The 27,125-nt window shown below is 41.7% G+C and overlaps 1 protein-coding gene and 1 non-coding gene across 3 annotated transcripts in view; one reads left to right on the forward strand and one right to left on the reverse strand.

The window, feature by feature from the left end:
• The window catches only part of ADAMTS9 (ADAM metallopeptidase with thrombospondin type 1 motif 9), a 174,314-nt gene extending 171,898 nt beyond the window's left edge, over positions 1-2,416 (forward strand). For both annotated transcript variants that reach the window (XM_007984895.3, XM_007984897.3), the window contains one exon: positions 950-2,416. The gene's annotated coding sequence lies outside the window, so the exon portion shown is untranslated. The remainder of the gene's footprint in view (positions 1-949) is intronic.
• A 3,814-nt stretch (positions 2,417-6,230) lies between these two features.
• Positions 6,231-6,333, reverse strand: LOC119626001 (U6 spliceosomal RNA). Its single transcript, XR_005242212.2, has one exon. It is a non-coding gene; the product is annotated as a U6 spliceosomal RNA (small nuclear RNA).
• Positions 6,334-27,125: the final 20,792 nt, after the last annotated feature.

Raw genomic sequence — 27,125 nt, forward strand, 5'->3', positions numbered from 1 at the left:
CTCATCCCCTAGCATACGTTCTGCAAAATAACTCTGTTTAGCCCTGGTTAGGTCACATGGTCACTTTTGAACCAATCACAGCATCCAAGGATCTGATATCATATACCTACCTAGAGTCAGGTGATCGACAGCTTCAGTTGGAAGAGGGATGGTTCCCAAAGGACAAGAAGGTATTTTGTTATCAGAAAGGGGGAGATGGGATGGAGGCGTGCAAAAGTCAGCAGATATCCACTAGAGATCACCATTATATATGTACTTCATATATTTTATATATAAGAAGATAAACTTTGTATGTATGTTATATGTAGTAAATTTTATGCATAAGTACAGATATACAATATTTACATATATAAACATATATTTATAGAAAAAAGACTAGAAGGAAATACCAAAATACCAATATATGAAGAGCAGTTATCTCAGGTGAGGGGATTTCAAGCTAGTGGGTTTTCAAATTTTATTGTTTATTACTTCCCTGAAACTTCCATGTTTCTTACAGCAAATAAACATTACTTTTAAAATCTAGGACCAGCCGTGGTGGTTCATGCCTATAATCTCAGCACTTTGGGAGGCTGAGGCAGGAGGATTACTTGAGTCCAGGATTTTGAGACCAGCCTGGGCAACATAGTGAGACCCCCATTTCTGCAAAAAAATAAAAAATAAAATTAATTAGCTGGGCATGATGGTGCACACCTGTAGACCCAGCTACTTGGGAGGCTGACATGGGAAGATTGCCTGCCCAGGAGGTCAAGGCTGCAGTGAGCCATGATCATGCCATTGCACTCCAGCCTCAGTGACAGAGTGAGACTGTGACTCAGAAAAAATAAAAATAAAATCTAGACAAAATAATAGGTGTTAATTTTAAATTCTATATGTAAAAATGTATCAGTTGCCTATTGTTATGGCATTTGAGGCAGAAGGTTTATATTTTCTGGTTTGTTTATTTCAGGTGCTTTGAAGAGGAAGCCATTATGGGATGGATGAAGGATAGTAATGCAATACCTCCACCTTAATTTGGGTGCATGTGTGTATGTGTGTGTGTGTGTGCATGTGACTTGTATGCTTGTGTGTGTGTAAATGTGTGTACATATACATATATACACATACATATATACACATATATGTGTGTATGTATATATGTGGACTATCCTAATGATGTAAAGTTTAATATTTATGTTTGAAATTATTTATTGTGATGTAATATTTTTGTACGTAAAATGATTCTATTATGACTGCCTTTGCATGTAGTAATATGACAAAGTGATCCTTCATTATCACGGTACACTATTGTTTACTTTTCATCTGTAAATGTTTTATTGTTACTTTTTTAAAATGGATTTTTTTAAAAACAACCTAGCCTTCATCAAGGTGCTATAAGAGTTGTATAAAAGGTATTTCTGGCATTTCTAGGCAAGTATCAGCCAACAAGTATGTTAGTGATATCACAGATTGTACCAACTATTAACTATGTTAAATATGTATTCAGTTTCATGTGATCTCTGGGAAAAAAAAATATGCTGCCTTGGTGCTAATATTGTATGTATTTAAATGATAATCTGACTCAGAAATATAAACACTTTCAATGAAAGGGAGGAACAGAAGGACAATTTCCAGTGCACAGTATCACTTGGATGAAATGAGACCAGCTCTCTACCCTTATTTTTGGACATGCCTTTTTTGAAAGAGACGTGGACTTTATCCTTATTGTTGTTAGTGTTGTTAATATTCTTTGCTTCAGCCCATGGTGCCTTGGTCTCTCTACAATCAAATGGAGGATCCCCCACGCAGCTTCATTACAGAGTGATATTGGGAAAGTGAGATCATCTCACCATTTTGCCAAGATACTCTAAAATTACATCCAAGTTTACCAGTAGAAAGACAGAGGATACACAGAATGGGTGTGACCTTCAGCTTACCAGCACACCTGGAGAAGTTCAGAACCAGGTTCTGAATCATCAGGATTGCCTTTTGCATGAAAACATTGGCTGGTGACATGACTTCTCTTCAGGCCATGAGCCTAACACCCTGCCAGTTTTCATGGCCGCTGCAGTAATGGACGTTTGTGTGAAGAAATGAACTGTGGAATACAAAATGCTTTGAGTCTTTCCAATCGTTCATTAATTCACTTTTTGTTACTTCTTTCCAAAATGGAAGTGCTGAAGCCATGGTCTTTCTGCCCTTCCAAACTGAAGAAGAGAAGTGTTTGCCAATGGTCCATGGAAGACACTTGGTTTGAGAAACCCTGCCCACTTCCAAAGACCAAAGAGATTAGGAAAAGCCTGGCAGTATTCTCCAACTCCAAGCAAGCTCTAGAGTGCTCCAGGAAAAGTTATACTCAGTATATGAATAAGTGTTATTCTCCATTATTAATATGTTCTGAAAATATATTATGAATAAATACATCACCACACCCAAACCATTTGTGTTTCGCATAGTTTCTGGACTCTTGATTCGAGTTGGAGTAAGAACGTCTCTAGTTTCCAGATTGAGAAGAAGTGAAGATTTTATTGATTTCATTTATTACAATTGCAATTCTAAAGACAGATAGGGATGAGGATTGTCCATAAGATCTGTCTTTTCATCATGGAAGTCAATTAAAGTGGTTCTTCTGGAAACTGGGAATTTTCCCCTCTTGGGAAACAAATGAGCAAACAAAACAAAATATTTATGTGCACTTTAAGTGCTCAATTGTTCATTTTGTGTGTAGTTCCTACCCTGTATGGTGTCCAAGGAAAAATGAGAGCTTTCTAAACATGTCTACTAGAAGCAAATGATAATCAAACAGCCACCATATGCCAGGCCTTTTACTTTTATTGTTTCACCTCATCCTCACAACCACAAAATACACCAAGGAGACAGAGCCTTAGAGTTGCAAATAGGCTCAAGTTCACACACAGTGAATAAGTAGTCATCTCCCAAAGAAGAACTCTGTTTGGCTCTGATTGGGTCACATGACCACTTCTGGACCAATCACAATATCAAGGGACCTGGGATCCTGTGCTAGTCTAGAGTTAGGTGATCAACAGCTTCAACTGAAAAAGAGATGGTTTCCAGAAGAGAAAAGGGGAGATGGGATGGAGACATGAAAAAAGAAGCAGGCATCCACTCAAATTCCCATTTTGTGTATGTGTGTGTGTGTGTGTGTGAGAACACATGCATGTGCCTGTGTACAAACTCCAAACCCCAGAGCTTACACCAAAGTCCCACCCCTTGCCATCACTCAGCATCATTTGAGGCTTCAGTTCTCGTCCTTTCTCTGGTGTTTACTAACTGTATGATCTTGAGCCTTAGTTTTTTTCATGTGTAAAATGAGGCTATTGATAATCTTCCCACTTACTTTCCAGGATTAAGTGTTTTCTCATATCCTTTTCAGCCCTGCATCAGTGCTAGCAAAATAGCTGCCCTCAAAATGTGCATCAGCAAGCTTAAGCTGACAGCAGTGAAGGCATGGGCTCCGTAATCAGTTAGGAATTATGTTCAGCAGCTAATTACAGAGATCTGACTGCAATGGCTCACATATTTAAAAGTGTATTTCAGGCCGGGCGTGGTGGCTCACGCCTGTAATCCTAGCACTTTGGGAGGCCAAGGTGGGTGGATCACGAGGTCAGGAGATCGAGACCATCCTGGCTAACACAGTGAAACCTCGTCTCTACTAAAAATACAAAAAAAAACCCACAAAAAATTAGCCGGGCATGGTGGCAGGTGCCTGTAGTCTCAGCTACTTGGGAGGGTGAGGCAGGAGAATGGCATAAACCTGGAAGGTGGAGCTTGCAATGAGCTGAGATCGTACCACTGCACTCCAGCCTGGGCGACAGAGTGAGACTCTGTCTCAAAAAAAAAAAAAAAAAGAAAAGAAAAAAAGTGTATTTCATTGTTATGTAAAAGTATATTTCATTGTTATGTAGGAGGTAGGCAGTCCAGAACTAGCATGACAGCTCCACGACTTCATCAGGGACAGAGTTCATTTCTCTTTCTCCTTCTCTCTTCATTCTTCCATATTTCAGTATGACTGTTGGAGCTCCAGCAATCACTCCCAAATTTCCAGGCGACAGGAGAAAAAAAAAAAACAACAACTAGGAGTAGGGGGAAGGGTAGAAAGTGGCATATTTTCAGTTCTCTATTGTTCTTTTAAAGAAGTTTTTCAGAAACCTTACCTAACATATTTTACTTATATCTCCTTAGTCAGAATTTAGTCATGTGGTTGTAGGAGTAGTGGAGAAATGGGGTTGTTTCACACAGTACATTGCCATAGAAAATAAAATGAGGGATCTGTTCCTAGGAAAGAAAGCATAATGAATTTGAAAGAGGCAATTAAAAGTCTCTGCAATAGATCAAGTACAGAGATTGAAGAGAGAAAGTTTTGGAAGCATTTATAGAGTACGTAAGAGATAAATGAGACCTGGAGTGGTGATCATTGTAATGGTAGGAAAAAGAAACAACCATAGAGAGCTATAGGTGGCAAAATTAATAGGAGCTGACAACTGATAGATTTGGGATGGGTTGTGGGAGTGAAGGAACCAGTAAGAGCTTAAAGATGAGACTTTATTTTCGTTGTAAACACAACCAAGGTGACAAAAAGATGAATGGGTGGGTGGATAAATAGACACATGTACAATTATGAGAGTCCAGTAATCATTTATATTTGTGTAGCACTGCCAAAATTAAATATTGTCTTTGCATTTTATTTATTTAACCAAGTAATGTTTATTGCATATCTACTAATTTTTAGGCACTCATCTAAGGCTTGGGTGCAGCAGTTGCAGTTAAGGTAAAGGCTAAGACAGCATGAGTTTGATACCACATACAGGGTGGTATCAACAACAGAAATTTATTCTCTCACAATTCTGGAGGCTGGAAGTCCAAGATCAAGGTGCTCTCAGGGTTGGTTTCTGGGGAGGCCTTTCTTTCTGGCTTGTAAACAGGCCTCTTTTCCCTGTGTTCTCACATTGCCTCTTCTCTGTGTGTATGCGCAGAGAAAAAGAGACAGAGATTTCTGGTGTCTCTTCCTCCTTTTAACAAGATCACCATTTCTATCAGATTAGAGCCCTGCCCTTCTGACCTCACTTAACCTTCATTACCTTCTTATAGGTATCTCCAAATACAGTCACATTAGAGTTAGGGCTTCAATATAGGAATTCGGGGGGTAAGGACTGGGGACAAAATTCGGTCCATAAGAGAGGCTGTAACAAAGAGACTCCAAAGTAAGGTAGACTTAATTTCTCTTACTTGCTGTCCAGAGGTAGCAGGTACTCTGGGACTGGTAGGTGACTCTCCTCCCTAACATCAGAGGACTAAGATCCTTCTTTTTGTATCTTGGCCATTCTCAAAGCCGTTGTCCTCATATGGTTCCTCCTCGCAAGGTCTGCCTCCCGCCTGCAGGAAGGCAGCAATTGTTTGAAGGCAAGACAGGGAAGGTAAAGCATAATTGTTATTTACAACGTCTTGGCAATATTTTATTGGCATAGCCACACCTAGCTGCAAGTGAGGCTGGGAAATGTACTTTCCAGCTGGCAACCACATGCCCAGCTCATAGGAAGTGGAGGTGGGCAGACTCTGTTACTATAAGGAAGAAGGAGAGAATTGTTTGTTACTGAGAAAGTTAGTTGCTTCTGCCACAGACAGTGAACAAAAGCTACAAAAATCTCTCTCCCTTTGGAGCTTACATTTTGGCAGTGACAGAAGAGAGAGAAAACAAGCAAATCAACAACTAAACCACCCTGCAATTATTTTCCAGTCATAAATCTGACCGTATTGTCCATCATGGCCACCCATCTACCATCATGACCTGGGATGGCATTCCCTGAGCACCAAGAACTTTCATACCCCCAGAGTGTGCAAAGATGCCGTGGTTCCCTTTGCCTTGGCATGCTGATTTTAATTTATGCCCTGATTGGTACAGAAGTGAAAAATAGCAAGCGAAACCTAGTGTGTCGGAAGGTGAGAAGCATCAGAGAGAGAAATAAAACAGGGAAAAGGAATTGGGAATGCCAGATGCCATGGGGTGAGCATGTTGCTGTTTTAAATAGGATGGTCAGACATTTCTTCTTTACAAACTTCATAGCTATGAGCAAAGCTGTGGGTCCCCATCAAAGTCTGCCACTAACCTCAGTGAGCATGGGAAACCACCTATCACCAACAGATGGCGGGAGAGGTCTTGCTCTATTATGTCTGGGCCATTGCACTGATTATCTGCTTATTTTATTTTATTTTATTTTATTTTATTATTATTTTTTAATATGGAACACTTCACGAATTTGTGTGTCATCCTTGCACAGGGACCACACTAATCTTCCCTGTACAACTCCAGTTTTAGTATATGTGCTACCCAAGCAAGCTCTCTGCTCATTTTAGAGGTGATTTTGCAAAGCAGCTTATGATCCTTAGAAGTCCTAAGCCCTAAAAAGATGATACTGCTTCCCTCAATATGTACCTCAAAATGAAAAATAACTCCAAGATGCAGTGGCTCAGGCATATAATCCCAGGTAGGAGGACTGCTTGTGGCCAGGAGTTTGAGACCAACCTGGGCAAGACAGAAAGACCCTGTCTCTAAAAATAAGTTTAAAAATTAGCCAGGTGTGGTGGCACATGCCTGTAGTCCTAGCTACTTGGGAGGCTAAACTGGGAGGATTGCTTGAGCTCAGGATTTAGTGGCTATAGTGAGCCATGATTGTGCCACTGTACTCCAGCCTAGATGACATAACGAGGCCCCATCTTTTAAACAAGAACTCCAGACCAGGAAGTTAGTCTTTTTCCACGAATATTGCTTTTCCTTTTAAATATCAAATACTGATTTCTCCAAAAAAAAATTTGAAGGCAATTTTTGCTTTAGCTCTAGGCGCATGTTTTGTCTGCCAGGTAGGCGATCAACTGGTTTTACAACATTATTCACCCCACTGATTTTCAGTAGGGACAAAAGGAACAAATATTCGAAGTGCTAATAAGAAGGGCATCCAATTACAATGGGAAAGAAAAAGTGACTTTGCACAGAAATGTACATCTTCATATGTGGCTTGCATCCTGCCACTTGGTTTGGACTTAGGATCAAATGCCTTATAGGCCACTGATAATGAGATGTCACAGTTTGGTCAAGGATGGTGCTGGGTGTAAAATAGAATTGATATTCAGTTTATTACATTTACAAGTTCAGAAGCCTAGTTGTTCCTTAAGCTTTTGAGTCAACCTTACAAATTCTATCATTTTATTTATTTACTAGCCTAGTTTTATTCAATTACTTTTAAAAAACCGTTTGACTAATGTTTGTCTCATTTGTGACTTAATTAAAAGGCTTGAAATATTTTATATCACATTTGTACATTTAACAGATTGTATTTATGTCTTAGGTCCTTCAGTTATCTCATTCAGCAAACCTTTCTGAAGACTTAAATGATTTAGGCCAGGCACAGTGGCTCACACTTGTAATCCCAGCACTTTGGGAGGCCGAGGAGGGCGGATCACCTGAGTTCAGGAGTTGGAGACCAGCCTGGCCAACATGGTGAAACCCTGTCTCTACTAAAAATACAAAATTAGCTGGGTATGGTGGTAGGCACCTATAATCCCAGCTACTTGGGAGGCTGAGGTAGGAGAATTGCTTGAACCATATATATGTGTGTGTACATATATATGTGTACACACATATATATAGAATATGAATATTATGTAAATCAATGGACTTAAAGTTATTTAAAATATTCCAAAATAGAAAATCAGTGTACTATAGTTTTGACTTAATATCACAAATCTAAATCAAGTACTCAATGACATGTTTTAAATTGGCATTATAAGCTGCCACTCTAAAAGTTCAAATTTTTAACACCATGACAATATAAACAACTAAGTAAGTTTTAACATATTCTTCAACACAAAAATCTTAATGTTTCTGATGTATTTGAAGATTTTTATGTCTCAGATCTCATTCTTGGTATGAATAAAAGTTGTGTGCTCATATACCTATTGTAGAGCCAGAGGTTCCTTTGGGCACAGGTCTGGAGTGGAAGACAACCAGGGCAATTCTTTTTACTCCAATTAAGGAAACTATGAGATCATCCCATGTAAATCTGAGGGAAGCCTTCTATATTGGTTTCCTATGTTGCTGCGGCAGATTACTTCAAACCTATGTGACTTTAAACAACACCCATTTATTATCTTACAGTTTTGAAGGCCAGATATTTAAAATGGGTCAGCAGGGCTGCATTCTCTCTGGAGGCTCTAGGTGGAGAATCCGTTTTCTTGCCCTTCCCAGCTTCTAAAGTCTGCCTGCATTCTTTGACTAATGACCCCTTCCTCTATCTGCAAAGCCAGCAGTATAGTATCTTCAAATCTCCCTCTCTCTCTGACCTCTGTTTCCATCATCATATCACCTTTTTCTGGCTTTAACTCATTTGTCTTTCTCCTGTAAGGACCCTTATTATTCCACTGGGCCTGCCGGGTACCCTAGGATCATCTTCCCATCTCAAGATCCTTAACTTAATCACATCTGCAAAGTCTCTTTTTCCATGTAAGGTAATATAAAGGCATGTATACAGGTTTTGGAGATTAGGACATGGACATCCTTGGGAGGCTGTTATTCTGTCTACTCCCTCTTCTGCAAACACCAGATGCTGGTCTGTCCAAATCCCCAACAAGCCACACTGGACTTTATGTCAGTGACCCTTAACTTCAAGTGAGGGATGTTCCCATAGCCCACGTTCCTGGATTCATATTCCATGTATTGCCTAATTTTTCTGTCTACATTCCAAAGTCTGCAGCCATTTTATTGCTTGATTGATTTTGTATGTGGCTGTTATATTCTTACATTCTTACACATACTTCCTAGGACATAGAATTCTTATAGTGCTAGGTGATGGCACACTGAATTCTGGATGTCTCTCGTGGCTTTGTCAAGGCTCATAAGACCTCCCTTATGACAGACATTTAGTACATGAGCCATTATTAGGTGCAGAAACTTCATTGACATACTTGGTAGCAGTGCTGTCTTCATCTTTCTTGGTGAGCCAGGATACTTCTTCAGTGCTTATTGCTCAGCTTCACAATACCACAGAATAGATGCACCTCTGTGAGCCTTCTGAGCCCCAGCATGACCACGGCAAAAGCAGGAGACTTAGTGGGATCCCGGGTGGATCCTGGACATACCCCAGCCTTAGTCAGTCTCTCTAGGGGTGGGACCTGAGAATCCGCCTTTTTAACAGGCTCTCCAAAACACCTTTATGCACGCTAGGGAGACCCACCTTTAGAGTGTCCTTGACATACAGCAGTGGAGTCTCTAGGCAGTGGCAATGTCCCTTATCCCATTACTTTAGCTCTACAATTTTTTGCATGGTGGACATGTGGTCAGGACCTACAGGCTCTAGAACAGGACACAGCAGCTTACGTGGGTCTCCCTACTCCCCAGTTGTATGACTTTGAACAAGATCCCTACAGTCTCTGGCCTCACCTTCCTCATCAATGAGATGGAACATATTATTGGCACCAGCACCCACATCATATGGTTGCTGTGAAGCTCATTGTGTTAATACATTTAAAACACTCAGAACACTGGCTGGTACATAGTAAGTACTCAATATCTCTTAGCTATTTGAAGTTTATGTAATACATAAATGCTACATATAATCTGTGTTTTAGTTTGGGAAAGGTTATCATGGAGAAGGTGTTGGCCCAACTTTCATCTCAACTCCACAACCAAGTGTTGAGAAAACTGGATTTTCCTGTTTATATATCCTTCTAAGATTTCATTTGCTTGCACAATACTTCAGTTTTTTCTGTTTCCTTTCCCTAAATGCAGATGCATGTTGTTCAACAGAAAATATCAAGACTAAAAGGGGCCTGAAAGGGCATATAGATAGATCAGCAACAACAGAAATAATAACTATATCATAAGAAAAATATTAACTACATTTGTTGACCATGCCTTAGTCTGTTCAGGCTACTATAACAAGATAGGGTGGCTTATAAACAATAGGAATTGGCCAGCTGTGGTGGCTCATGCCTGTAATCCCAATGCTTTGAGAGGCCGAGGCGGATGGATCACAAGCAGGAGTTCAAGACCAGCCTGACCAACATGGTGAAACCCTGTCTCTACTAAAAATACAAAAATTAGCCAGGCGTGGTAGTGGGTACCTGTAATCCCAGCTACTCAGGAGGCTGAGGCAGCAGAATCGCTTGAACCTGGGAGGCAGGGGTTGCAGCAGGCCAAGATCAGGCCACTGCACTCTAGCCTGGGCGACAGAGCAAGACTCCATCTAACAAAAAAAAAAAGGAATTTATTTCTCACAGTTCTGGAGGCTGGAAAGTTCAAGATCAATGTGTCAGCAGACTCAGTGTCAGGTGAGGGCCCGCTTTCTCATAGATAGCTGTCTTCTCATTCTAACCTCACATGACAGAAGGAGTGAGAGGTCTCTTTCAGGCATCATTCATAAGGGCCTTAATCCCACTTATGACGGCTCTACCCCTATGACTTAATCATCTTCCAAAAACCCATTTTCTAATCCCATCACCTCAGGGAGTAAGTATTTCAACATACAAATTTGGGGGGGACATGAACATTTAGACCATAGAAGACCATTTACTCTGTGTGATGGTTAATTTTATGTGTCAACTTGATTAGGCCATAGTATACAGTTTTGGGTCAAACACCAGTCTAAAGGTTGCTGTGAAGGCATTATTTAGATGTGATTAACATTTGAATCAGTACTCTTTGAGGAAAGCATATTACCCTCCATCATATGGGTGAGCCTCGTCCAGTCAATTGAAGGTCTTAAGAGAAAAAGATAGATGTCCCCCAAGAAAGAAGGAATTCTGTCTTCAGACTGCTTTCAGACTGTAGCTGCAATGCCAGTTCTTCCCTGGTGTACCAGCTCGCTCATCTGCCATGCAGATTTCGGACTTGTCAGCCCTCACATTCACATGAGCCAATTCTTTAAAGTTTCTCTTTTTCTCTGTCTCTCCATAGATATAATAGATAGACAGAGATTTAGATAGACAGATAGATAGATAGATAGATAGATAGATAGATAGATAGATAGATAGATATAGATCGATAGACAGCTCTAGAGATAGGTCTATCTCCATTTCTATCTATTCTATTGGTTCTGTTTCTCTGGAGAACCCTGACCTAGACCAATGCAGTATGTGACAGGCCAGAACTGATACTTCACACAACTCTGGAGGGCACCATTCACCCTGAGCTGAAACATGCCAGGAGCTTTGTAAATGCTTTGCACATGGCCTCTCATGGAACCCTCACGATAGCTCTTTGAGGGAGCTGCTATTTTTATTCCCATTTTAAAGATGAGGGAATCAAAGGGTAAGAGAATCAACTCTCAAACCCAGGGTCTTAACAGCTTAGTGTGGGTGTGACTGAAAGCAGCTGTGTCCAGTACATTAAAGTAGTTAAAGCGCAGTGCCGAGGCTAGAGCCAACACCTCCTTGTTCTTACCACACTGCCTTTTCATACCAGCAAGTTTCCTTACAGAAAGAAAAGAAAATTTAGAACCTTGCTTCACAAGAGCAAGTGGAGAAAGAAAGAAAATTAGTCCCAACTGGAACATTTCTGGTGAGTGCTCAACTATATTTCGTATTAGCTGCCACTGGTTAAGAGTCATAGGCCCCTGAGAACTCGAGATAAAGCAATTTTCCACTTAGTGACTTCAACTTGCCTCCTATTCTCTTGCTCTTTGTATCTCAACTTTCAATATGACTTCGAGGCATGTAGAAATGCCTGCCTGGGTGTCCTTCTGGGCTTTCTGCAGGAGCTTTTCAACAAGGAAAGGTCAGACAAGAAGTGCTGGGCTTATTTGCATCCCCTCAATCTTGAGACTGAAATGAAAAAATCTTTGTCCAAGAAAAGAGCCTAGCTCTTCTCTCAATGGTTGTCTGAGGCAGAGAGACCTGCAGCTTTTAAGAAGCCCTGTGTTGCCTTTCTGAAGTGAGGTTTGTTTTCTATCTCCCCACCAGGTATTAGTCCATTTAGGAAATAGTGTTAAAAGCAATTGCTTGACCAGTTCGGGCTAACCCAGGGGTTGCCAAATCCATGCTTCTTGCGCAATTTACAAAATATTTTCTTTGTAGTTGTCCTTGAAGCCCAAGAGGAACTAATGGCTTTAACTACCAGCCTACATGTTTCAAAGTGATTTCCACATCAGGAAGCCATTGTCGGCTTCCCAAAACACTTAATTGGTATAGGATGTGAGCAATTCTGAAAGGCCACGCTTCTTATTCCAGCCCCAATTCACCGCTCAGATAAGAGCTGGTTTTCAGCAACGATTTCCATTTCTGCCTCCTTGTGTGTGCTAAATCATTTATGGCTCCATTTTTCTATGGACTAAAAGTCTTCTTTGGTCATGAAAAAGCATTATAATTACCCCTGGCACCCAAGAAATGGAGTTGGCTTTGCGGTCACAAAGACCAAAGTGATCTGTGTTGGCATAAAACCAACGAGGAATGGCATTAAAAACAGCCTTTGCAAGTGCATGGTGGTAAAGAGCACAGCCTCTAAAATCTAGACAAGTTAAGTTACTTCTCTTTAGACCTCAGTTTCCTCATTTGTCAGTTGGGGTTATAATGATACTTCCCTTATAGGGTAATTCAGGGAGTAAGTGAAATACGCACAAAGTTCATAGAACAGTAACTGGCACATAACATATTATACAAAGCAAGCATTTATCATCCTCCTCCTCTCTTCCTCCCTCTGGCATCACCAACATCATTCTCATTGGCAGCATCTTTGAGTAAGAACATCTTTCTAGAAATTATGCAAAACTCAGAAGTCATAAGGAAGAAAAGTTAAAAGTTTAACCATATAAAAATAAAAAAATATATATATGAAAAAATAAAGAAATCCATAAACAAAGTCCAAAGATAAATTCTAAACTAGGAGAAAAATGTTCTCCACACATTTGCCAGATTAAGGCATTATTTCCATTTACAAAGATAAGCAACCTGCTTTTAAAACAAGTGTTTGCTGAAGAAATATAAAAACAGTCAAAATAAAGAAGAAAGAAAGAGAAAGAATGAGAATAAAAGGAAAAAGAAAGAAATATGGTGAAAAGACACAGGCAGTTTTTAGAATATTTAAAGGAAATGACAAGCAAATGAATTACACCCAATTTATTTAATAATCAATGGAATATACATTAAAAGATCAATGAGAATTTTTTTCATCTATCAAATGATGAAAAAATTGGTAGTACTCAGTATTTGCAAAAGTGTTCTCCACCTCTGAGGCCACGTTTGGTGGCTCATACCTGTAATCACTTTGGGAGGCCGAGGCAGGCATATCACTTGAGGCTAGGAGTTCAAGACCAGCCTGGCCAATGTGGCAAAACCCCGTCTTTACTAAAAATACAAAAATTAGCCGGGCATGGTGGTGCGTGCCTGTAATCCCAGCTACTCAGGAGGCTGAGGCGGGAGAATGACTTGAATCTGGGAGGCGAAGTTTGCAGTGAGCCAAGATAGCGCCACTGCACTCCAGCCTGGGTGATAGAGAGGGAGACTCCATCTCAAAAAAAAAAGTGTTCACCTCTGCAATGGGCAATTTGGTAATTCTCAAAATCATACATTTTTAAGTGTAACTTAAAAATAATTTCCTTAAAATGTAACAGGACTAATAGAAGTGTATTGTAGCATTCTTTTCTACAACAAAGTATTAGAAATAACCTAATGCCCCTTAATAGTAGATTAGTTAAATGAACTACCTATATAATGGTATATTAGTTATCTATTGCTGCATAGCAAATCACCCTGAAACTTAGCAGCTTACAACAACATGCATTTGCTATCTCATAGTATCTGTGGATCAGGAATCCAGATATGGTTTAGAGACCCTGAAAGGTCACAGACTATGTAGACTACAATCAGTCGTTGGCCAGCATTGTAGTCATTTCTACGCTGACTGGAGAGGGATCTGCTTCCAAGCTCACCCCGTGGTTGTTGGCAGAATTCGGGGCTCCTGGCCAGGAAGCTGCCCTCAGTCCCTTGGATCTCTACATAGGGCAGTTCATGGCATGGCAACTTGCTTCCTCAGAGTGAGCAAGTGGAAAGAGCCTGAAAGAAAATGACAGCAAGATGGAAGTCACAGACTTTTATAACCTAATCTCAGAGGTGACTGTATTAGTCTGTTCTCACACTGCTAATAAAGACACACCTGAGACTGGGTAATTTATAAATGAAAGAGGTTTAATTGATTTATAGTTCCATATGGATGAGGAAGCCTCATAATCATGGCAGAAGGCGAATGAGGAGCAAAGTCACGTCTTACGTGGTAGCAGGCAAGAGGGCTCATGCAGGGGAACTCCCATTTATAAACCATCAAATCTTGTGAGACTTATTCACTACCACAAGAACAATATGGAAGAAACCACCCCCATGATTCAATTTTCTCCACCTGGCTTCATCCTTGACATGTAGGGATTATTACAATTCAAGGTGAGATTTGGGTAGGGACACAGCCAAACCATAACAGTGACATTCCACCCCTTTTGCTATGTTCTATTCATTAGAAGCAAATCATTAAGAAATTCAAACATCATGAATTTTCACTCCTAACTTCTTCAGTATTCATCTTTAAAAAATAAGAACATTCTTCTCCTTAACCACAATGCCATTGTGACATCTGACATAATCAAAATAATTCCTAAGGCCTTGTTTCCACCTTAAAATGTGTCCAGTTGTCCCAAAATGTCTCTTACAGATGGTGTATTGGAACCACGAGCCAATTAAGATCCATATGTTGCATACATCTGATTGTTAATATCTCTTACCTCTCTTCTAATCCTAAGCACCTCCTTGTTTTCATGCTACGAATTTGGTGAAAAGGAGGCAGTGATCCCATCTTCTGGATTTTCCAGTGTACTTTCTCGTGATGTACTTTAACTTGTTCCACTAACTCCTGTATTTCTTATAAACTAGATGCTAGATCTAAAGCCTTAATTGCATTCAGCAAGACTATTTCATAAGTGACACTGTGTCCTCCAAATTCTAAGAGGCACATAATGGCTGGTTGTGCCACTACTGATGATATATAAATTGATCAGAATGATCTTTTTAACTATTCATATCACTCCCCTGCTTAAAACCCTGTAAACTCCATCACAAAATAGAATAAAACCCTAGTTGCTTACCATAGCCTTGCCCTTGTTTACTTCTTTCCCCATTGGTCACTACACGTCAACCACACTGTTACTATCCCTCAAATTTGCCAGGCTCTCTCTCAGCTTAGGCTCTTTCCACTTACTGCTTGGGACACTCTCCCCCTAGAACTTTTCGTGGCTGGCTACTTCTCAACCCTTTCCAAAAGCCCTTCTTCCCAAGCCACTCTCTGACTCATAGTCCTGTTTCATTTTCTTTGGCATTTATCGCAACTTGAAGCCATGAAGCAATTTCGTCTTTTTTTTTTTTTGCTTGTGTATGTCTTTAAGTGTTTATGAATCTGCCTTCCCACACTGGAATATAAACTCCTCAAGGGCAGGCTGCTCACTACTGTACCCTAAAAATTTGAAACAAGCCCTGGTACTTAGTAGATTCTCAATAAATATTTGTTGAGCAAATAAATGAATCTTACCAGCAATTTTTCAAGGTGGTTTATGTTAAGATACAGTTTCTAGGACACCTAACTTGATGAGAATAAAAAAGCACTAGCCACTATCTGTATTTTGGGGAGGGGATTGTTTATTTGTACTTCTTTCTTCACTGCTCTTTTTGGAGGTATGTATAATGCTTTCATACCAGAGAATGTTGCTATTCAAACTGTGGTCCACAGACCAGCAGCATCAACATCACCTGGGAGCTTGTTAGAAATGCAAAATGTTAGACCCTAGCACAGACCTATGAATCAGAAGCTGTGCTTAACAAGATCCCCAGGTGATTTGAATACATTTTAAAACTTAAGAAGTACTGATCTAAAATCCTGGTCTATTCCACTTCTCCTTCCCACTCTACTCTCCAACTGCACCGAACCTCCCCATTGTTAAGCCTTACTGGCCCATCCCAGGAAGCAGCTTCTGGTGCCTCTTGAACTATTTACCTAAAGGCTTATCTTCTCAGGCTTCTTCCCTCCGGATTTTGTTCTGTTTATAAATACTGAGGCTGAAATGTAAACCATATTGAAGCTCTTCTCTAAAAGGCCTGCGTGTCCTGGTAAGCCTTCACATCTGCAGGTATCTATTGACATATCTTAAGCAAACAATTTTAAATGATTCCACTGGTGCCCTGTGTTTAGCTTTTCCCTTTATCTTGCCTGGTAAGCAGATTGAGGTTAATGTTTATTTTTAAAGCATGCAGTACTCACAGTATTTCTTAAATATGGGTTGAAGTCACATACCACCAGCCTCGGAACTGGGGTTTGAGCTCATTCTGTCTGATTCTAAAGCCTGGGCCGTTCATCTCTATGGAGCAACAGGCACAAAAGTATGCTTTACGAAAGCACCATTTGTTTGTCCATTAGTTCATTCACTCATTCAAAAGGCATGTGAGAGTGTTGAGTGATAAAGAAATGTAGAACTCTTCAGCCTACCAGCACAAAAGTAACCTTACAATGTTAAGTCATGTAAATGGTGAACATACTCTGGGTATAGTGGAGGACTTCATGGAGGAGGTAGCAGGCATAGGTGCCTTTGAGGAGCAGAAGGCCCAGGAAATCAGTGTCCTAGGACTGTCCCCAAACCCTTGGATCTAACTTGATTCAGGATCTTGGGTGTCTTCTAGGCAATCACTGGGCTTTAGTCTCTTTAGGATGTGCCCAGCAATCCTGTAGGACTCAGGGCAAAGGGCATTTGCCTTCATGCAACAAAATTTTCCTAAGCACCTACTGCATGCTAGGCACAGCCCTAGGAACTGGGAGTCCAATGATAAATTAGGCAAAATACCCATTCTTGTGGGGCTTATTTTCTAATGAGGCATAAAAGAGATAAATAATGTTTGAAATCCTCGATGGTTTTGGTGCACAGAAAAGACCATTTCAAAGTGTATCTTGGTTTTAGAAATTAATGATTAATTTATTTAAGGCACATGTTTTTAAAAGGCAAGGGTTTAAGCTCAGCTTATATGTCTACTTGTATCAAAAAATGTGAGCTGCCATTTTTAAAGATCACTTGAGTGTTTGAGTCCATTTGCAAACTCAATTAATTCCAACACTACCAAACATTTTAAGCTACATTTATAAATTCTGTGTATTCAGTTTCACTTTTTAGTAGCTCATTTGTGTCATTGATAAATCTTCCTAGGTGCCTAAGTAATTTACATAAATCTGTTAAATTAAGAGAATAAATGTAATTTTTAAAGTGTCTTAAATATTCTAACAATATATATAAACTTAATAAGATCTCAAATTAAAATTCTAAGCCAAGATCAATTATTACTCAATTACATATTTGAAATGAGTATTAGTAGGCTGATCTGTTCATGCTAATAGACCAAATTCTTGTAAATATAATAAGCATATAAAATATACATTTTAACATGAAATATTTATATACATATTAATATTATGACTTGATTATCTTAAATATTTTAGTAATCATAAATTTCCCCAGGGTTGAAATATGTTTAATCTTAAAGGAAGCAATGATCCGGCACTTTCAGATTTGGGGTTTGCTGAGTTTAATACCTAAGGTGTGGCTAGATCTTGGGGTGTCTAATCGGTCAGCTGAATTCATTCTTAAGAGAAGCCTGAAGAAGTGGTGGCTTCACCTACATTCTTTATATTTGTGTAACTCAGGACTTCTCACCCACACACTGTTGGTTTTTGCATTTCTTTCACTCTGTAGATAAAGGTGTGTGATGGTTAATATTGAGTGTCAACTTGATAGGCATGAAGGATACAAAGTACTGTTCCTGAGTGTGTCTGTGAGGGTGTTGCCAAAGGAGATCAACATTGGAGTCAGTGGACTAGAAGAGGCCAACCCACCCTCAGTCTGAGTGGGCACCATCTAATCAGCTGCCAGCATGGCTAAGATTAAAGCAGGCAGAGAGACGTGGAAAAACTGTACTGTCTAAGTCTCCTGGCCTCCATCTTTCTCCTGTGCTGGATGCTTCCTGCTCTCAAACGTCGGACTCTAAGTTCTTCAGCTTTTGGTCTCTTAGACTTTCACGAGTAGTTTGCCAGGAGCTCTCAGGCCTTCGGCCACAGACTGAAGGCTGCACTGTTAGCTTCCCTACTTTTGGGGTTTTGGGACTAGGACTGGCTTCCTTGCTCCTCAGCTTGCAGACGGCCTATTTTGGGACTTCACCTTGTGATTGTGTGAGTCAATAGTCCTTAATAAATTCCCTTTCATATGTACATCTATCCTATTAGTCCTGTCTCTCTAGAGAACCCTGACTAATACAGAACACATGAACTTCACCAGAATTTGACTTTTTCTCCCCCTTCAGAATCTAAAGGCCACACAACTCTTACAGATTTCAGATTAAATTGCAGCTATCTGTCAGGAAATTGTGGAATGTTTAAGTCTAATGTCCAAGGTCATTCTGTGGACAAGCCATGCAATATGAAAAGAAGAAAACTAAAGCAAAGGGATCAGAAAGTGACAGGAAAGGCACTGTTATATAGGGTGCTCAAGGGTGGCCATGGGGGTAGATCCTGAATGATGGAAGTGATGGGCCTATGCTGGTATCTGGGGTAATAGTGTTCTGGGTAGAGGGAACAGGAGATGCAAAGGCCTTGTGGAAGGAGTGTGCTTGGCTTTTTTTTTTTCTTTTCTTTTCTTTTTTTTTTTTTTTCTGACAGAGTCTTGCTGTGTTGCCCAGGCTGGAGTACAGTGGTGTGATCTTGGCTCATTGCAATGTCCACCTCCTGGGCTCAAGCGATCCTCCTGCCTCAGCCTCTTGGGAAGCTGGGATCACAGGCGCCAGCCACCATGCCCAGCTAATTTTTGTATTTTTAGTAGAGACAGAGTTTTGCCATGCTGGCCAGGCTGGTCTCAAACTACTGACCTCAAGTGATTCACTTGCCTTGGCCTCCCAAATTGCTGGGAATACAGGCATGAGCCATCTTGCCAGCCCCACACTTGGCATTTTAAAGGAACAGCAAGGAGGCCAGGGGACTTGAGTTATGAGTGAGGGGAGAGTAGTAAAAGATGAAAACAGAGGAGAATGGGGCAGGATATTGGGATGGGGGCAGTTGACACATTTCCTTAGGAACCAGGATCAGGAGCCTGAACTCTTTTCTGAATGAGGTAGGAAGCCATTTGAATTGACTTGGGTTTTAAAAAGCTTTCTCTGGCTGCCTGTTGGTGGATAGAATGTCATTAGGCTGGGAGAAAAGCAGAAAAACTAGTTAGGAAAAAGCTCTTAAAATAGACCAGTCCAAGCCGGGTGCAGTGGCTCATACCTATAATCCCAGCACTTTGGGAGGGAGCACAAGGCAGGTGGATCACCTGAGGCCAGGAGTTCAAGACCAGCCTGGCCAACATGGTAAACCTAATCTCTTCTAAAAATACAAAAAAATAGCCAGGTGTGGTGGCACATGCCTGTAATCTCAGCTACTCAGGAGCCTGAGGCGTGAAAATCGCTTGAACCTGGGAGGTGGAGGTTGCAGTGAGCTGAGATGACACCACTGCACTTCAGTCTGAGTGACAGAATGAGACTCTGTCTCAAGAAAAAAAAAGAAGGGACAGGGAGATCCAGAAGTCACAGTGATTCACAGATCCACAGTCACCAGTGGAAATTGTGCCAAGTGGATTCTAGATGTCTTCTTAAGGCAGTACCAACATGATTGGCTGAGGGATGTGAGACCAAGGGAGGAATCCAAGAGAACAGTGTAACTGGAAGAATGGAGTGGCTTGTTTCTGAGATGGAAGACACTGGCGAAGTAACAAATGGGGTCGGGGGATCAGGGGTTCGGTCGGACACATGCCAGGTGAGAGACATCCAGGGGGAGAGTCAAGGAGCAGCTGGACACGTGCACCTGGAACTCAGGCTGGAGGAGGGAGCCATGCTATGGGCTGACTCTAATCCACCCTGAGCTCTAGATTGAATGTTCAGCTGCTCTTTGGTGCCCCCATCAGGATGTCTAGGTGGCATCTCTGATGCTCAGCAAGAAGCGGTTACTATCTATTAGCACTATCTGCCATGGGTGGCTGGTCCGGGTCAGGCTAGAGGAAGTACCTGGTGTATTCTTCCAGGAAAATAAGTAGTGTCATCTGAGTGGCTTATTAGAATTTCTGGCTCCTTTTGCAATGGAATTTCCAAGGTTAATGTACTATACCCCAAATTTCTAGATCATAGTTAAGCCAGCTTGGATAACATGCTTTGGGTGTACAGTAGAGTTTAAGGATTTGATATCAAAACATGAGTCCAAATCCCTTCACTTGACTACTTCCAGTGTTGAAGCGTTAAGTTCCAGTGTTAAGCATGAGTGCCTCCTGTGTGCTGGTGTGTTCATTTACCAGGGCTGCTGCAACAAATGACCACAAACTGGGTGGCTTAAAACAACAGAAATGTATTCTCTCACAGTGGTGGAGGCCAGAAGTTGGAGCGGAAGTCAGTCCAAGTGTGCAGGACCATGCTGCCTCTGGAGGCCCTAAAGGAGAATCCCTCCTTTTGCTCTTCCAGATACTGGTGGCTCCAGGTGTTCCTGTGGCTACATCACTCCAATTTCTGCCTCCATCTTTGCATGGCCTTCTCCTCTGTGTCTGTGTCTTTGCCTCTGTCTCTCATAAGGACCCACTGGATTTGGGTCCCACCCAGATAATCCAGGAGATCCTTACATTAATCACATCTACAAAGACCGTTTTTCCAAATAAGGTCACATTCACAGGTTCTAGGGGTTAGGATGTGAATGTATTTGGGGGTGGAGTGGGGACTATTCAACCCACTACTGCTGGTTAGTGCCAGTTACAGGAAAGATGTAACCCCTTCCCACACTCCTCTGTTAACTCAATAAACATTCATTGAGTACATACTTTTTATAAGACCTCATATTTGGCATTGCAGACACCAAGATGAAGATAATAGGCAAAGGCCTTACAAAGACCTCACAGTTTTATTGGGGCAATGGGATCAAAAAGGCTCAGCTCACCTAGGTATGCTGAGCCTTTCTGATCCCATTCCACTAATAAAACATATTAAAAATAATATGGTATTCTCATATTATTTAATTCCCCCAACTCTGGAAGGTAGCTATTAGTGTTCTCATTTATGAATGCATATGCTGTAGTTCAGAGAAGTGATGTGACTTTCAGAGGGTGATGATTAGTAGTGCTATAGCCAGGATTTAAACCTGGGTCTGCCCAACTGCAGCATACCCTGTTCTGTGCACTTCAACGTCAACTCCCCAATTATACCCACTGGGATATCACACGTGCACATAATTAAATGCTGACTTCTGTGACACAGAGTTCAAAATGGGTGTACATGGATTTTAAAAATTGATTCTCATTTAAATAGGCAAGGGAAATATTCTTGGAATCTTCTGCTCAGCCCTTTTAGGGAAGCACTCACTTATATATTCCGCAAATCTACACGTGCCGGTCTTAGGTTTGCTTAAAATATGGTAGTCTCAGAGTCCTCGATCCTATTAAAGAACAAGAGAATGATAAAACTTGTCTTTGCCCGGGCTTTGGCAACCCAGGCTCTGTATTTTGTCCGACAGAGATACTCTCAAATATGTTGTATCAAAAAAACTACTATTAATTATAATCAATACTGTTTTTGTAATTGATTATAATTGGATTGGACACAGACTCACCAACCAGTACCCTGGAAAAGTGCCCCTTGTATAAAGACCAAGTAATCAGAAACATGGGTTTCATGTACAATTCTTACCTGGTAAGGAAGTGAGGTTTCATTTTCTTTTCTGTTTCTAGTGTGGCCCAGCAAACAGGAGACCTGCGTATACTCTTAGCAATGACCTGAGCCCAGTGATGCAGGACACATTGCTTTCAACCTCTGAGCCTCAAGCTTCTCATCACTAAGGTGAATGTTTGTACTAGGTGGTCCCTTTTGGCTCAGAAGTATATTAACTGTGTGGCTAAATGTTTAGTGCTAATTATATTTGCTGGGATATGTGTTCTTTATGGCTAGGCTTAGTTTACATTTTTTATGAGACAGATGAATGAGGTTAATAAGAATAGTTAATTAAAAAAGATACTGAATTCCCAGAAGGTATTTTATTATGAATTTAATTATGAAAAGTGCTAATTGCTTCACTCCAAGACTTGAAATTTGTCCAATTGCTCGGTGCACAAAGTAAGGGACAGTTTTTTCTCAAGCCTGCCTCATCTCTGTACTAATACCAGTGATGCAAGAACATCTCGCTTTAAAAAACATTTCTTTTAGAGATGGAGACTCACCACATTGCCCAGACTGGACTCGCACTCCTGGGCGCAAGTAATGCTCCTGCCTCAGCCTCCTGACTAGCTGGGATTACAAGTGCCAACCACTGCACCCAGCTTCAATTTCTAACTATAGAAAGAAAGAGTGCAGGAGAGCTAGTCGGTTTGCATAATGGGTATCTTCTCTTATCTTCAATGTCTTCACAAGAGACAAGAAACGTACATGTTAAAATGTAGCTCCATTACTATCAACCTACTGTGTGTTCTGACTATAGGGTTGCCACTAGCCTGTGTGGCAACTTCATTGCAAATTAGCAAAAATAACCCTTTTTCAAAGAGCATAGCTCTGCACAAAAACAGCTTGGGAAGCAGATGGCTCTGCACCAGAGTGTGGTTTGACAAGTGGAGCTTGGGATGTGTTGCAGTTCCTACTTGTTTCCTTAGCTGAGCGTGTCTGTGCAGTGCATACACTACCCCAGTGGACAAGGTGGTCCTGCCTGGCTCAATCACTTACATTCTTTCTGCTTTTCCAGGGAAGTGGCTGGTCTTTACTTTGAAAAAGCCCTTGATCACTGCTTTAAAAATATCCTTGTCTGAGGTTGCAAGCAGAGGGTCTGGAACACTTAAGGGCCTTGAAATTAGGAGGGGGAATGGTATCTTTGAGAGATGGAGAGATAAAACATTGTTGCTGAAATTAGCAAACAAGATGAAGTTAGGAGACAGGCTGTAGACATGCACTAGGGTCATGTTTGTTTCATCTCTAGCCCATTGGTGAAGGGCATTTTCCTAAGAACAATGGGACTTGGTAGATTGGTTTTAAGCATGGAATGGTTTAAATAGGCCAAACTGGCTTCTCTGTTGAGTGAGAGTTGCAGGAAGCCTTATTCAGAGGTAAGAGATGCCAGTGGTTTGGGCAAGGGTGCTGTTGGAGAAAGGCAGGTGGATTTTAGAGTAAAATTACCTCATGAATAAAATTATCTAGAAATGATGATGGATTTGGTTAAGGAATGAGGGGAAGGTAAGGAGTAATTTCAAAAGTAATAAATAGCTAATATGGTGCCAGGCATCATTCTAAGTGCTTTACATTTATTAGCTCATTTAATCCATGAAGTAGAAACTATGATTTTCCTCACTTTATAAAGGAGTAACTTGAGGCACAAAAAGTTTAAATACCTTGTCCGGGGTTCCATAGCACACAGTCTGAGTTGAGATGTGAACACACAGCCTGAAGTTCAAGTCTGTTTTCTAAACCAGTGATTCTCAAAGGAGACATTGTTGGTTGTCACAGCTGGGGCTGGAGTGCTACTGATATCTAGGGATAGAGGCCAGAGATGCTGCTATATATCCTACAATGCACAGGACAGTCCCCATGACAAGAAATTACCCAGCCCAAAATGCCAGCAGTGCCCAGGTTGAGAAACCCTGTTGTAAATTGCTACAATACTACCTACTGAGGGTAGCCACTAGGCTTCTTAGACAACTGGTTTACCAATACTAGGGGAAGACCAGTTTGAGGGAGACTGAGTTGCTTTCTGGACACATCCAGTTGAGGTCCTTTAAGACACCCAGCAAGATAGGGCAAGTAAACTGCTGGATGCTTGCCTGGCTCTGTAATTCAGAGAGGCCTGGCACTGCTTGGCGTAGGTTTCTATTCCTAGCAACTGGATATACCCAAATATCTCCTGTATTTTTATCGTGTATTTGTTTGTTTGTTTATACCCCCACCCTCTTCCAGAAAGGATGCAAAGCTGCTTAGGAGGATAAGGAACACACAATAGTCTCATGTAAGTTAAAAGTAGGACAAAGGAACACATTCGCATAAAGGTGGAGACATAGGATGGAGCCAGCAAGGAGGCTAAAAGGATCCCTAATCCCCTTCATGGAAGCTGCAGGGCTCTTCTTACAATCTTACTGAACTCCTTTATCCCTGAGATGAACCCCAGTCCTCACCTCTTGGCTGCCCTGCAGCTGAGATGAAAACTGAATGTGCTTACTGTCTTTTAGGATCCTGGCACCTAGTGGGAGACCAATATGTAGTTGTAGAGAGAAACTCCAGGGATGGGGTTGTGAACAAGACACAAAGCCTCCCCCGTAGAATTTCCTTTTGAATGGGGGAGACAAACCAAAAAGGCGAGCAACCATTGACGCGAGCATTCATGCTTTGTTGTGCTTATCAGATAATTTAATAGCTAGTTCCAAGGTGTTTTTCATGTTATAAAGAAACAAAGAAAGGACCCAAGAAAAAATGACGAGAAGTATGGTGGTTGGGGAAGCCTCTGTGAGAAGGTGATATGCAAGCTGAGACCTAGAAGAGGAGAAGGGACAGACTCATAGAGTGGGGTGAAGGCATTCCAACCAGGAAACAGTGTGGACAGACAGCCCCGGACGGGAAACAACTATGGTCTTTGAGAAACCGGGAAGAGGCCATAAGGCCCGAAGCAGGATGAGGGAAGAGAGAGGGTGGGAAAACAGCCAGGACCTTGCAGGCATAGGAAAGAGTTTGGGTTTTATTTCAAGTGCAGTCGGGAGCTATGGAGGGACTATGTGGCAAAGATCAACAGTTGTCCACAAGTATCTATTCTCCCCTTTGTCCTCATTCATAAAATCCACAAAGTTGAACTGGGCATGTGGCTGCCTGGAATAAGAACAACTTTTCCCAGCCTCTTTTGCAGATGTGGTCATGTGACTTAAGCTCTGGCTGCTAGAATCTAAGCTGGGGTGGTGTATGCAACTTCTGACTAGTATCTTTGAAAGGGGGATGTGTGTCCCCACCCTTCCTTGCTGCTATATCGGGGTATAGATTAAATGACTGGAACCCCAGCACCATCTCAGACTCTGAGGTGACGCTGGAAATGAAAGCCAGGATTGGAGGTGCCACAGTGTAGACAGAGCCTGGATTCCTGAACCTGTTGAACTGCCATAGTCTCAGGTAGCCAGCTGCCAGATGCTTCTGGGAGGGAGAGAAAAGCATCTATCTTGCTGAAGCCACTGTTAGTGTGCATTTTCTGTCACAGCTAAACCTCATTCTAACTGATGAAGGCTTTCAGGAGGAACGACATGGTTCTGTTTATCACATCAGAAGCTCCCTTAGGCCCTTGTGAGGAGCAGGAGATTGAAAGGGAGTGAATACAGAGCAGGGAGATGGGGGCAGAGGCTGCTGCAACCATCCAGGTAAATGAATGAACGAATGAATGAATGAATTGTAACCAGACCCCGGTTTGGCTGCTCTTTGCTTGAAAGCCAAAACTCAAGAAATGAGACTTGGTGGGAGGAAAAGCAGGTTTTTCAGAAAGCCAGCAAACCGAGAAGATGGTAGACTAGCGTCCTAAAATGCCATCTTAAGTCAGTACAAATTTCAGGCTCTTTTTTATGTTAAGGGCGGGGGAATAAGAGGGAGTTGGGATCAAGACGTAACTGATGACTGCAGACATCTGGGTGCCAGCGAGGGCCTGAAGAGGTTGGGAACTTCTTTGTCCTTGGTCAGGTCACAATGCTCCTATAAATCTTTAAATACAACATAGTTGTTTACATACTTTCCCTTTAACCCCAGAGTTATTTTTTAAAACTACATGATTGCTGTTTTTGTGTATTATCTATATGGATCTTTAACAAAACATAATTGTTTACATACTTTCCCTATAACCCCAGAGTTAGCTTTTAAAACTACATGATTGCTGTTTTTTGTTTATTATCTCAGTGCTCTAAAATTATCCTAGCCTACATGTGGGGATGGGTAAAAGCCCCTTACACAAAAACGGTGAGTGTTACGTTCTTTTGCTGTTTCACTGTTGCTGAATGAATGAGTGAATGAAAGCATCTCTCAAGGCTGCCTGCTTGCTCACCTTCTCACATGATGCTTCTTTGCCTCTCTCTTCCTTAACGAGCTTTCCCTCCCTTATTTCTTGCCCCATAGTCCCCAAGCTCACCAGTGTGGGCAGAAGGAGAAAAGGAATGTTCTATCCAGCCCCATACCCCAGCACATGGTGGACAACTTTGTCTTTCCTTCTGCAAAAGAAAAGAAGTCCCCTCAAACACAGGAGGGGATAGGAAAAGGCATCTCTCTAAGCAGTAACCCTGGCAGGGCCCTTCAGGATTCCCAAATTCTCAATTTTTAGACAGGGAAACTGATCCCCAGAGAAGGGAAGGGACTTGCCCAGGTCCACACAGCTAGTGGGACACATCATGAAACACAAAAGCATGAAGAGGGTCTAGAAACCATCTAGCCCTACTCCCTCATTTAGAGAAAGGAAAACCGAGGCCTAGAGAGGGAGAGTTAGTGACAGAGCCACGACAACAACTCAGAACAGGGTCGGCTGGTACGCAACCAGCTCAGTGACACAAAAGCCTGTGCTAGGGATTTAATGTTCTACTATCGTGTCTTGAAATTCTTCATAATCTTGTCTTTAAATGTATAGTTTGTAAATGAAGTCTGTGGGATAACACAGCAGGCACCCAGGCTAAGAGCCTCAGTTCAAGTGCAGTCCGGCCCCTCCCTCACCAGGTGAGTTCTCAGTTCCAGCTTCCCCAACCCCCTGCTATCCCCTCCTCACATCCCTTCTTCTCTCTCTTCCCCCTAACAGCTGCCACTCTGCTCTCTGCAGGGCACTGGCACGGGAGGCTGAGCATGCACATCCCACAGCATTTGGGTAGGACATGACTGCAGCCATGCCTGCCCTAAAGGTTGATGACATCGTGGTGCCTTCAGGGAGGCAACCAGCAGGGCAAGCCTTTCCCCTGTGCTACAGCCTCTGACAAGGAGGTTGCAAGATGTGAGGGTACCTGTCCACCATGGGTTGGGGCCCGTGGGAAAGGAGGATGCCTGACTTCCCTTCCCCAGTTCCTCTTGCCTCAGTGTAGGGGACC

Source organism: Chlorocebus sabaeus, chromosome 22 (genome assembly GCF_047675955.1).
Source record: "Chlorocebus sabaeus isolate Y175 chromosome 22, mChlSab1.0.hap1, whole genome shotgun sequence".
NCBI classification, from domain to species: domain Eukaryota; kingdom Metazoa; phylum Chordata; class Mammalia; order Primates; family Cercopithecidae; genus Chlorocebus; species Chlorocebus sabaeus.